The sequence below is a fragment of the Cotesia glomerata genome, linkage group LG8, assembly GCF_020080835.1.
Source record: "Cotesia glomerata isolate CgM1 linkage group LG8, MPM_Cglom_v2.3, whole genome shotgun sequence".
NCBI lineage: Eukaryota > Metazoa > Arthropoda > Insecta > Hymenoptera > Braconidae > Cotesia > Cotesia glomerata.
The window spans coordinates 15,781,123-15,793,662 of NC_058165.1; positions in this window are offsets into that span (position 1 = coordinate 15,781,123).

A 12,540-nucleotide genomic window follows, 5' to 3' on the forward strand; every position below is an offset into this window, starting at 1 on the left:
ATATTGCACAATAGCTATTTACTATCTCATTATAAAATTCCTTTACAATAATATTTTTTAATAAGTAGATAATCAATCAACGGTAACAATTAAAATGTTAATATTGAAATGTAGATAACATTATTCTTAAAAAGGTTTTTTAACTCTATTTTTAAAATTTTTATTTTATCTTTTTTTTTAATTACACACTTAAGAATTTGTTGTATTGCAGTACTGCAGTAACTCCATCTGATAATTCTTAGAATTTTTTTAACAAATAACAAAAAAAAATTATTTAAAAAAAATCATCTTTGGAAGCTATAAAAAATTATAAACGCAATTTTTAAATAAATTAATTTTTTAGATCTAGTTTATTCTTCGAAAAAAATTCACTAATTTCGATACCATCTCTATGAAAATAATTGTTTTCTCGCCTGTTATAGTTTTGCTATTCTTTATTTTTAGGTTTGACTTATTTCTAATTTCGTAGGGCGCATTTATTGAACTCAAATCCATTGTAGCGAAATAACAATAATAACAATAATAATAATAATAATAATAATAATAATAATAATAAAATAGATACGGCCATACTTCTATAACATAGAATTCATTAGAAATTTAAATTGCGCGCTTTGGTCTTAACCAATAATGAATGAAATCCATTTTGTTTGATAATTCGACACTAAACTAGCTTCAAGGGTAATCTACCGGCAGCAATAGCATGTAAATTTTACAATTAAATTTTAAGATTTAAAATTTTGTAAAATTATAAACGTTTAAATAACAATTATTATTCTATAAAAGTTTCAAGTATTGTTTTTAAAGTTATTTTTAAGAAATATTGAAATACGTTATCAATTTGTGTCAATGCATAGTCTAGCTTCTTGTCATTTTTAAAAATTAAAATTCAAACAAAGTAAATGAAACTAAAATTTGCCGACAACGAAAAATTTTGAGTTTTTTTTTAAATAATTTAATTAAAAATAACAAATTGCACTTGTAGTTTTTCAAATTTTCTACATGAGAATTTTTTTTTAAATTTTTTTAATAAAAATAACTGTCAGATGCCTGCTAATTTTATTTTTATATAAAGTAATTAAGAAATAGTTTCGATTATCAGTCTAAAATTATTGATAATTAAGTTAGTGAGATCTAAAAATTTTTAGAATTTTTTTTATTGAAAAAATTATCACAAAAAAATTAAAAAATAATTTTTTATTGGAAAAAACTTGAAAACTAATTTTAGAACTATGAAAAGTGTGTAAGTTTTAAAATTTTTATAACTTTCTTAGTTGTTAAATTAACAACTTTACTAGAATTTCCTAATATAAGTTTATATGAATGGTCAAATATGAGAGCGTAAAATGATTAATTTAAAAGTCTACAGCTAACATTCCCGCGCTATTGAAGTTCGCGAAATTGCCGAAGCGTGCATGTCTATTTTCTGCCAGTTAGACTTCCTGTAATTAGCGCTACTATACACGCGGCAAAATTTTAAATTGTTGTGTTTAAGGGGTTAGGGGTAGTCAGAATTTTCGAAAAATAACTTTTTTTTTTGCATTTTCTTTAAGCATAATATCTTAAAAATATTCTCTGAAAATTTGAAACCAATCCGACAAATACTTTTCGAGTTATTCGACAATTAACAAAGGGTTCTCGGGCATTCCATAACGCTCAAGAGCAGGTAGCTAGCACCAGCTGCAAGCAACTGGATAAATGATTTAAATTTAATTATAAATAATTATGAAGTTGATAAATTATAAAATTAGGGTTTTTGGTGTGCGTAAAGGAAAAAAGATGTCAGAAGAGCTGGGAACTTGGCTACCAAGACATCTTCTTCGTAGGTTTTTTCGGAAAACGATAAAACATCAATCAGCTCATCAAACATTACACTTAAATGATGTCAGAAGAGCTGGAAACGCGGCTACCAAGACATTTTTTTAACATCATTTAAGTGTAATATTTGATGAGCTGATTGATGTTTTATCTTTTTCCGAAAAAACCTACGAAGAAGATGTCTTGGTAGCCGCGTTTCTAGCTCTTCTGACATCTTTTTTCCTTTACGCACACCAAAAACCCTAATTTTATAATTTATCAACTTCATAATTATTTATAATTAAATTTAAATCATTTATCCATTTTTAGAAATCTCCATTTTTACGGATGTCCATTTTTACTAATTTGCATTTTTATGATTGTCCATTTTTACTAATTTCCATTTAAGTAAGTATTTTTTTATCGAAGTTCATTTATTTAAATGTTCATTTTTACAGAGTTCATTTTTATTGATGAGCATTTATACAAATGTCCATTTATTCACGTTTCCTAAAATTTAAATATCCATTTTTTCAATTGTTCATAAAATCATATGTTCATTAAATGACTATTCCATTTATTCGATTGTACATTTGTATTTTTAACCATTTTTACTGATGTCTTTTTATATTATTATCCATTTTCATAAATGTCTATTTAAGAAAATGTCCATTAATCCATTTGTTCATTTGAACTCTTTACCAAATACTTTTATTTCCATTTGGAGATATTTTCAAAAATAGGGATTTCATTTTTTTAAGTTGGCCATAAGTGCAGTTCTACATTTATAATTATTTCCTTTTTTATTAATGTCCATTTATATTAATGCCTAATTTTACTTAAGTACTTTTATTATTATTTCCAAAAAACCAAATGTCCATTTTTAGAAATTTCCATATCCATTTATTCAAATGTCCAAAAATACACATTTCCAATAATACAAAAGTAACACGAACACGGATAAATTAATGTCACGCATAGTAATTGCAATCATAATTCATAATTAAATAAATATACAAATAAAATTTTTTTAATTTTTATAAAGAAGAATTAAACAAAAAAAAATTGTTTTAACTCAATAAGACTTAAAATATATTTTTATAAGGTTTTTATGAAATAAATTTTAGAAGTTTACACGGTAAAGTCTATTAAAAATTTGTAAAAATTAACTTTTTAAATATAAGATATTAATTTTCAAATTTTAGATAAATTTATGTATCGATTTTAGTTACAAAAAATAATAATAATAATATTTAATAAAAAGTTAAAACCATTTTTGTAGTGACTAGGTAATGATTTATCATTTTTCATGTTTGAATAATACTTAAAAATTTACTGTATCTAATAATATATTGAAGATAGACCAATAGTATGAAAACGCCATTGTTAGGAAATTTTGTAAGCTACAATTTTGGGTTCCTATAATCTTTTGATAAAAATAATATTTTAGGAGTTATAGTCATTTTAAGAGTGATTGATTATAAATTAGTATTCAATTCTAAAAATTTCTTCTTAAATAATCATAATAATAATAAATAAAATACATAGAATACTAGTAGGCGGAAGCATCAAATCCTACGATCTGACGATTTCTAATCATCAATTGTATAGCAATGAGCAGTTATTGTTGCACATTGCACTGTCCGGCAAAAAATAAAAACATAAAATATGCAAATAAACAGTGTTAGTCTGTATAATTGCAACACGTAACGTAAATGCAAAACTCTCAGCCGATCAAGATATACATATTTTACTTCCATCACATTCCAACAATATATTTATTTACATATTAATACCTATCGACTACGCACGTCGCTATTCAAGCAATTTTTGACGTATGTGCTACATGTCTTTTATTAACAAACACGCATATGTATAACTTTAACCAATTATTATCATCATTATCAGTCTTAAAAAATCCCAAAATTTTATAAAAAAATTGCATAATTTAGTATTGATTTTATTGTATATTTGTATATTGTATATTTCAGACTAAAAATTTTATTTTCTTAATTAAAAAATGCCAAATAAAACTTACTAGCAATCTTGCAGTAACTATGTGACTGCCGTGACTTATGAACTATAAATAAATAAAATTTTGCTTTATTAAATAATGACTTTTGTTAAATTGCACTGTACTTTCTTAACTATTGACGTTTTTAAAGATATAAGCTCATCCCGATGTTACACTCATCAAGAGCTTTTATTTGAGTACCCACATGCAGTTTTGATATATTTTTCATATATACATATATATAATGTATATAAATATATGAAAAATTAATGTGGGCACTCAAATGAAAGGTCGCGATGAGTGTAACATCAGGATGAGCTTATATTTTTAAAAATGTCAATAGTTCACTAGAAACAAGGTCATTTCTTAATTATGTATCCAGAGATAGAATATTTTCAAATGCAGTTTAAATACTTATCATAATAAATTGACTATCAGTGAAAATTTAACTAAAAAAAGCATCAAATAATTCTTTTAAATTATTAATTTTTGATAAAATTAATAAAATTTATTTTCAATACTAAATTAAAAAAAAAATATTTAATAAAATTTATAAATGATTTTTGTTAAATTGCACAGTACTTTCTTAAATATTGATGTTTTTAAAGATATAAGCTCATCCCGATGTTACACTCATCAAGAGCTTTCATTTGAGTACCCACATGCATTTTGATATATTTTTCATCGATACATACATATATATATATATATATATATATGAAAAATTGATGTCGGTACTCAAATGAAAGATCTCGATAAGTGTAACATCAAGATGAGCTAATATCTTTAAAAATGTCAAATTATATCTGTAATAATGTTGAAATTCAAGATTTTGATTTTTTTATGATTTAAAAAAATCAAAATTCTTTTTAATAAATTTAAAATTTTCTTTAAAAATTTTAATAAATTTTTAACTACTCGCTAAAAAAATCTCAGATTTTCAAAAATCGGGAAGTTATTGGTTTTACCCCGTTTTACAAAAATCGAGTTTTCATCAGATATCGACGTTTGAAGGTCACAGGAAGCTTCCCTGACTATCCCCGCGAGGATGTCACTATGTCTGTCTGTGCGTGCGTGTGTGTGTGTGTGTGTGTGTGTGTGTGTGTGTGTGTGTGTGTGTGTGTGTGTGTGTGTGTGTGTGTGTGTGTGTGTGTGTGTGTGTGTGTGTGTGTGTGTGTGTGTGTGTGTGTGTGTGTGTGTAAGTATGTAAACCTCTCATAACTTTTGAATGGCTTAACCGATTCGATCGCGGTTGACGCCATTCGAAAGGGCTTGTCCAAACTTAGATTTTGGATATAATTTGGACCGATAGATTTCGAGAAATCTAAAAAAAACTGTAAAAAAAATTTTTTTCAAAAGTGGTTTTTTTGGAATAACTTTCGAACGGCTTTATCGATCAACTCCAAAAACTAATCAGCTCTTAACCTTGAAAAACCACGTCGATCGCCGCTAATCCGGTCAAAATCGGTTGATTCATTCGAGAGATATCGTGCAGGAAAGAAAACCCAAAAAAAGTGTTTTTTCGGAATTACTCCGAAATTTATAGTTTGATCAATTTAAACTTAAAGAGCTCGAAAGCATAGAAATGTTGAGCTCGGAGAGCTCAAAACAACACATAAACTGTATTTTTGAGCTCGAAGAGCGCTCAAAAACGGCATAAGTGCAATTTTAAGCATCCAGGTATGGAATTAGCGGGAAGTTACAGGGATGGCCTTCAGGGTCAACCGTTTTCCTAATTTTTTTTTTTTTTGTGATTATTCTTGGGAAAAATGATTTAAATATTAAATTTTAATTATTGCTTTTCCAATATTAATACTCAAAGATAAATAATAAAATGCATTTTGATGTATTTTTCATATACATATAGATATATACATATACATATACACAGAAAGAAAGACTTCTTGACTGGAGAACAAAATTCTTGGCTCAAGTAAATTTTCGGTCGCCCGAAGGAAGACCAAAGTTGTCTTGGCCGAAGTAAAAATTTTTCTTGAAATTCTATTCTTGGTGGAAGTAATTTTTTCTTAATTCAAATTATCATTAATACTTGATACAAGAAATTTTTATATTTGATCAAGATTTTTAGATACTTTAGGGAAGCAGCGCCACCTACTTCAGCTGAGAAAAAAATTTTCTCATCGTGAGAAAATTTTTCTCTTGAATATTTGATACCCATTTTAAATTATTTTAGCGCGCAATTATACATATTGAATGAAAAAAAATGATTCAATATTTGATCTTCCCATTTGACATGTTAGTCAATAGAAATATTAATGAAAATTTACTGTCAAGATATTTAATTTTTTGGAGCAAGAGAAAAATTTTCTCAAGACAAGAAAATTTACTTCTGTCAAGAACTCAATTTTTTGGAGCAAGAGAGAAATTTTCTCAAAACAAGAAAATTTTCTTGACTTAAATAAATTGTCTTGGATCAAGAAACATATTTCTTGAAGCAAGAGAATTGATTTGTTGGAATAAGTGAAATTTCTTGTGTCAAAAAAAAATTTGTTTTTCGCCCAAGTAAATAATTATGAAGAAAAATATTTTCTTGGCTCAAGTGAACCTTTCTTTCTGTGTAGATATAGTATATGTATTTTGAAAATATAAGCTCATCCCGATGTTGCATTCATCGAGACCTTTCATTTGAGTACCCACATGCATTTTTTATATATTTTTCATATATACATAAATATAATATATATAAGATATATAAATATTAGGGTGGTCGTTAAAAATTAAATTTTTTGCGGTGCCCCCTAAAAAGCTTCTTTTTGATGAAAAAACACTGGAAAAATTTTTTTTTTTTTTTTTAATTCAAAACAACACGTGCTTCTACACGATCTAAGTTAATTTTGGGGTATAATCATCTTTTTGGAGAATTTTTAAGGAAAAATACAATTTTATTCGAAATATAAAAAATTATAGAACTCAAATCAATAAAAATAACAATATTTGATCAAAATAACAATAAACTAAAATCCAACTTTAAAAATTTTCCCAGTTGATTTTGGTCTATTAAGGGGACCGGGTGGTCTAGCGGTCTAAAATTTAAGCTATTTTAAAAATTTTATTTCTATATGAAGGTAATGACTAATCCTTTCAAATTTTTTTTACATTTATTCTATTACTTATCAACTACACGGAAAAAATGAAACACGACTGGTTACTGTGCTACACAAGAATGAGCGATAAGTGCATAAAAAAAGTTCTTAGCACATTACTAGATCATGTGATAATAAGAATGAGTCGTTTTTACATATGACTGAGTATTGTTCAGCACAGTAACCATTCCTATGTTGCACATTACACTGAAAACACGAGTGATTCTCATGTTCACAGTCGCTGTTAGCTTTTAGGACAATACAGATTCCCGTGAGCAGAAGAACCCTTACTATATAAAATAAGTATGAGTACTGCGCAAGCGTACGAACCAGTCACCTGACAAACGTTTCTCATTCTCGTGCAGCACAGTAACCATTCCTGTGCTAAATGAGAACTGTTGCTCATTGTAATAATAGTAAAAAAAAACGAAACTTATTTCATTTGTAAATATTTGTAATATTAACTCATATTTTTATAATTATATTTAGTATGGTACAAATAGAAATCATAATAAAATAAAATTAATTTATTATTATAAATAATAATAATTCTTTAATTTTTTTTTAATATATTAAGATTTAATATGGTTGTATGTTTCTGAATTGTCATCAGTGACTTAAAAAAAAAAAAATAAATAAAATTTATTTCGAATTCTGCATATGATCGATTAAATAGACCAGATAAAAAGTGCATAAACTGATGTCAATTTTTAAATCGACATTTCAAAAATAGAAATTTCACAGTTGTATTATTTACATTTTTAGCAATCGAAAATAACTTTTCAATTTTTGTGGAAAAGAAAACTTAAATATTTATCAATAACGTTCTTAAGTTATATATATATATATATATATATATATATATATATATATATATATATATATATATATATATTCTTATGGAATTAATCATTTAAAATTATAGTACATCTTTATATATACATTTTTCACAATAGTACAATACAATAAGTTAAATTAATAGAAAAAATATAAATAAATAAACAAAAAATAGTTACATATTTAAACTTTTTTTAATTTTAAGGTTAGAATAAGCGGCAACTCATTTAGTTGGCTGTAGCTAGTCATGTGATCCAAAGCAACAGTTCTCATTTAGCACAGGAATGGTTACTGTGCTGCACGAGAATGAGAAACGTTTGTCAGGTGACTGGTTCGTACGCTTGCGCAGTACTCATACTTATTTTATATAGTAAGGGTTCTTCTGCTCACGGGAATCTTTATTGTCCTAAAAGCTAACAGCGACTGTGAACATGAGAATCACTCGTGTTTTCAGTGTAATGTGCAACATAGGAATGGTTACTGTGCTGAACAATACTCAGTCATATGTAAAAACGACTCATTCTTATTATCACATGATCTAGTAATGTGCTAAGAACTTTTTTTATACACTTATCGCTCATTCTTGTGTAGCACAGTAACCAGTCGTGTTTCATTTTTTCCGTGTACACAAAAATGAAAATTAAGACAAAAAAAAATTTTTTTTTAAATTAGAAAAATGGCGCTGAAGTTCTCCTCTCCAAAAAAAAATGGACCTGACTGGCGGGGGTCGATTTATCTTTCCCTCTGATCTGAAATCAAAAAAAATGACGGATTTTAAATTAGTGTAAGTATAGTTATCGCAGGAACTAAAATGAAAAAAAAAAATATTTGAAAAAATGGCACGTAGTTAAAAGTACAAATCTGAAACTCGTTTTCAGAAAATAATTTTAACTACGCGCCATTTTTTCAAATACTTTTTTTTTTTTATTCTAGTTCCTGCGATAACTATACTTATACTAATTTAAAATCCGTCATTTTTTTAAATTTCAGATCAGAGGTAAATAAAGATCAATCAACCCCCGCCAGTCAGGTCCATTTTTTTTGGAGAGGCGAACTTCAGCACCATTTTTTTAATTTAAAAAAAAAATTTTTTTGTCTTAATTTTCATTTTTGTATAGTTGATAAGCAATAGAATAAGTGTAAAAAAAATTTGAAAGGATTAGTCATTACCTTCATATAGAAATAAAATTTTTAAAATAGCTTAAATTTTATACCGTTAGACCACCCGTCCCCTTTAATAGACCAAAATCAACTGAGGAAATTTTTGAATTTGGACTTTTGTTTATTGTTATTTTGATCATATATTATTATTTTTATTGATTTGAGTTCTACAATTTTTTATATTTCGAATAAAATTGTATTTTTCCTTAAAAATTCTCCAAAAAGATGATTACACACAAAAATTAACTTAGATCATGTGGAGGCACGTGTTGTTTTGAATTAAAAAAAAAAAAAAAATTTTCCCAGTGTTTTTTCATCAAAAAGAAGCTTTTAAGGGGGTCCTCGCGACCCTATGGTCACTCTGGAATCACTCTTGAACCAGCGTCAGAGTAGAAACAGTTTGAAAATATATTGGCTCCAGTATGTTTCCAGAATGGGTTTATGCGCTGTTTTCAGAGAAGTTTCAAAGTAAACCCAGAATGTTTGCAATGTTTTTCCAAGATATTAATTAAATGGTTCCGAAATGAATTTTAAATGGAATCAAAGTGTTTTCAGAGTGTAACAAGAAAAATTTCGCCGCGGATCCAAAATTGTTTTAAAGTGGTTCGACTATTGATTTCAAGTAAATCACATTGGATGCAGTAGTGGGTCCACAATAGAATCAAAGTAGAACTAGAGTTTCTATAATGCATATATATTCAGCAATAAAATTTTGGTTTTAATTATTATTCAGAAAGTTTATAAGTTGATAAAATATTATTTAATTATTATAATTGTATTTTGAATTTTATCTAAGCATATGTCATGATTTATTTACCATTCTTATAACGAAGAATGGCAAAGAATACGTTTGAATCAATCGGAAATAAATCGGAATTAAGTCTAATATAATTAATGATCGGTTATGAAATCATTAGTTATCGCTATTTTTGTCGTTATATTTACAACAACCGATCCGTATAAATTGCAACAGATTGGAAATTTTATATTATTTTAAAAAATCACGATGTAAAGAAATTACTATAAATGTGACAAATAGATATATTTATTGTTATGAGATCATCTAACTCCAAAAAATTCAACTAGCATGAACGCTTCATGCATTGTAGTAGTAAATTAATTACCGGAATTTTTTAAATTTGCCTAACAAAAAAAAGTTTGCGCGCCAAATTGATGAAAAATTTAATTTCAAAGTAAAAGATTTTTTGATAACATTTTTCTTAAGAAACGATACTTGAAATAAAGCCCTAAAAGTAATAAAAAATGTAGTAAAAAAAATTAGGAAAACGATTGACCCTGAAGGCCATCCCTGCAACTTCCCGCTACTTTGGTAATAAAGCGCTCAAAATTGCATTTATTACGTTTTTGAGCTCTTCGAGCTCAAAAATATAATTTTCGTGTAGTTTTTTAATTAGATATGATCATACCTGGCTGTTCGCCGGGTGAAGCATGGGCGAAGCATGCGGGTCAAGCATTACGATAATCCCAAACAGGATTATCCATTAAACTCCATTTATTATCATATATAAGTTATATATAATCAGATCTGATAATATATAGGTCTATATATAATTCCAAAATTCTCAAATAATTTTAATAATACATGAATAAAGAACTAAAAATTACATTCCATGATAAATTAATAAAGTATACACAAAAGATTTTTTCATTTTTCATAATATTGCATTAAGAAGAATAATAATATCAATTCCATATTGTATTTAAAAAATAAAAAATTTCTTTTTGTAAATTTTAAGCCGGATAAAACACGGTAACCGATTGGTTACAACAGTAATTTTTTGTTTCTTAAAAATGTAGAGTAATTCGAAAAATATGTAAATTTATTTATTTTCATTTAATTAATAAAAAAATTGATTTTTTAAATAAAAAATTCTAAAATATCAATTTCTCAATTAAAAAAAATTTTGTGAGAAATTGAAAAGTACATAATTGATTGAAGAGTTTTAGAGCAACTTAGAAGATTTTTTTTAAAATTCATAAATTTTACCATTTTTATAATTTATACCGTAAATCTGACTCTAAATATATTAAATAAAAAAAATTAAAAATGTCGCGTTACAGATACCATAAAAGGGCGTATAATACAAATTTTTTTTTTGGGAATCAATTTATTTTTACCTGAAACATCGAGAAATGCAAAAAAAAAATTTTTTTCCAAACTAAAAATTTTATTGGACAGAAAAAAAAATTGAATTTTTATTATACGTCCTTATGGTTCCTGGGTGCCATATGGGCGTTTAATTTTTATACGCCCTTATTGCATCTGTAACGCGACATTTTTAATTTTTTTTATTAATATATTTAATGGCAGATTTACGGTATAAATTATAAAAATGGTGAAATGTATGAATTAAAGAAAAAATCTTCAAAGTTGCTCCAAAACTCTTCAATTAATTATGTACTTTTCAATTTTTTGACAAAATTTTTTTTAATTGAGAAATTTATATTTTAGAATTTTTTATTTAAAAAATTAATTTTTTTATTAATTAAATAAAAATAAATAAATTTTACATATTTTTCAAATTCTCTACATTTTCAAGAAACTTGAAAAAAAATTACTGTTGTAGAGCCAATCGGTTACCGTGTTTTATCCGGTTTAAAATTTACAAAAAGTAAATTTTTTTTTTTATTTTTCAAATACAATATGGAATTGATATTATTATTCTTTTTCATGCAATATTATACCAAATGAAAAAATCTTTTGTGTATGATTTATAAATTTATCATGAAATGTAATTTTCAGTTATTTATTCATGTATTATTAAAATTATTTGAGAATTTTGGAAAAAATTAAAATAATCAATGAAATATTTATAAATCTGACGACATATTAATTAGTTACAAATAAAAGACATTACCACGGAGCAATCACATGTTCCGCACTGTCGAAACTAGTATTAAAAGTCTTCGATAGATGGCGTATGGCCGCAGAATTGTTCCCTTTCTAGATACTTGACTTTGAAGTGTTAAGTTAAAAAAAGAGTAGAATTTTTGTACTCCAATACAGAGAGTATCTTTTTTTGAATAAATTTGTACAAACAACTAAAATGAATGTTGCATCAACTCTATTATAAATATAACTTTATTTATCACTTTTACTTAGGCTTCAGGTTTGTCCACATCTTGGTATGGCCATATCAACCCTGATCAAGTCTGATATTGCCAATCTTATATTAGGTCTGCTTAGAGTATTTTTTCACGGGATATAATTAGATATGATTAGATCTGGCCATTTTTTGGATCATATATAGACGATTATGCATGGTTATATATAATTAGACAAAATCTTTTTTCATCGGGAATGCTATGCATAATTCAAGAAAACACATTGGATCCATTCAAGAATAGTATATTACACACCTAGGGAAGTAAAGTAAGAAATGTCTTAGATCACATGTAATTGTTGGCCGAGGCGAAGCCGAGGTCAACAAACATGTGATCTGAGGCTTTCTTATTTACTTCCCGTGGAGTGTATACTATTTTTTTGCTCGACGAAGGCAGGAAGCGGCACTTTCGTTTAGCGCAGCGAGCCGAAAGTTGACGCTTTCTGCCCGTCGAGCAAAAAAAAGTATAAATTCAGTCTGGCCCCACTCTGTAAACACCTTG